The following is a 1577-nucleotide window of genomic DNA, read 5'->3' as shown; positions in this document are numbered from 1 at the left end:
CCCCCCCAAAAAAAAAACACCACCCATCAAGACCTTTTATTCCTACGAGCAGAATATTCTTTATAGAAAACACCAACTCCACACACTGAACACCTGCTCCCAGCAAAGCCTGCGCACGACCCTTCACATACATCTGTTTCATCTTCCTCTCATCGAGCCCCTCAAGGCAACGTACAGTTTTCTAGATAAAAGGAACAGGCTGAGACTTGCTCTAGGTCCTTGAGATGAGATTCCAACTTAGATCTGCTGTCGCCCAGGCCTTTCTTTCCCCCACTTCAGGCATCTCTGCCTCAACTCCACAGCCCAGAGACTAAGAAAGTAGCTAGCGCATGGAACACCGACCGCAGCTTGAGGGTCAGACGTGAGAAGCTGGCAGGCAGGTCAGTTCCAGGCCCGAGGCTTCGCTCCCTCTCCACTCTGTGATGTTAGCAGGGGTTTAATGACGACGGTAACAACCACTATATAACACGTAGTATATACATTGAGATGCTCCCATTGGAGTCCCTGGGGACAACACAGAATCTGTGTGTACCCAGTGACTACTCACTTCCCATGAGTGAAGACCATTCATGGCTTACCCAGGAGGAGGAACACTATTTCAAAGCTGTGGATGCCCAGAGTGGATGCAGGAGAGTGCCCCAGCAGCGGCACAAAACCTTGAGGAGTGCTGTGAGCATCATAATCCTTCCTGTTGAGAGAACCATGAGCTCATAGCAGAGTTCCCACGGGAGCCTGTTCCAAGAGCCCTTTTCTATAGAGGCTCGTGAACAGGTCCTTTGTTTACTGAGACTTTGTTCTGGATCTCTGAGGAGGCAGGACAGCACCCCAGGCTAGAAGGGAGGAGGCAGAGGATGCCAGGCTCCGCTCCTACATCCTGACCCCCAATGCCCTGTTCTTTCCTTTTGCCTTAACCCAACACACACAGCCCCCAGCCCCTGTCAGAAGATCCCTGCTCCCTTTTCCTAATCACTGTGATAAGGCTTAGCAGGTCACACAGTCTCTGTCAGAAGACGCTTCATGAGTTCATTCAGTCTCTTAGTATCCGTATATAAAACCAAAGAGTCCCAGAAGCACACGTCCAATGTTCCATAGATGTGCCACGGAGCAGTATAGCATTGCAGGATACTGATATACCACCCCCCCCCCCCCCCCGATGTATTTGGCGAGAGGCCTCTCTCCTCTGTGCCTCGGTTTCCTTATCTGGAGATGGATATGAATGCCTTCCTCAGAGATTTAACCTGAGAGCAATACATAGAAAGCACAGGGCACAAAGCTTAAGCGTCCATCATCGTGTATAGGTTGCAGTTCCTAAACCTTCCTAGCCTGTGTCAATGCTAGAAACGTGACCAGTTTTCTCCAGGAGAAACACTTGCTTACGCTGCCTTACTGAATTTTTATCGAACTCTTGTAGTCTCCCTCTGTTTACCTTCAATGTCTACGAGACTTCCTTGAAGGGCGTAAGGTAGCGAAGACCTTATAAAACTTTCAGAGGGCCTCGTTCTCCGTTCCTCTTTGTAAACATTGAAGTTGAAGCCTACCAAGAACAAAAAGAACTCACAGTTGTTTCCTGAGGCTAC

The 1577-nt window shown here is 49.3% G+C and overlaps 1 protein-coding gene across 6 annotated transcripts in view; it reads left to right on the top strand.

Annotated features, from left to right (window-relative positions):
- Itprip (inositol 1,4,5-trisphosphate receptor interacting protein) overlaps positions 1-1577 on the top strand; it is a 22642-nt gene that overhangs the window by 5929 nt on the left and 15136 nt on the right. The gene's annotated exons all lie outside the window — the stretch shown is intronic.

This window comes from Mastomys coucha, unplaced genomic scaffold, assembly GCF_008632895.1.
Source record: "Mastomys coucha isolate ucsf_1 unplaced genomic scaffold, UCSF_Mcou_1 pScaffold21, whole genome shotgun sequence".
Lineage (NCBI taxonomy): Eukaryota > Metazoa > Chordata > Mammalia > Rodentia > Muridae > Mastomys > Mastomys coucha.
This window is presented reverse-complemented; position numbering and strand designations above follow the sequence as displayed.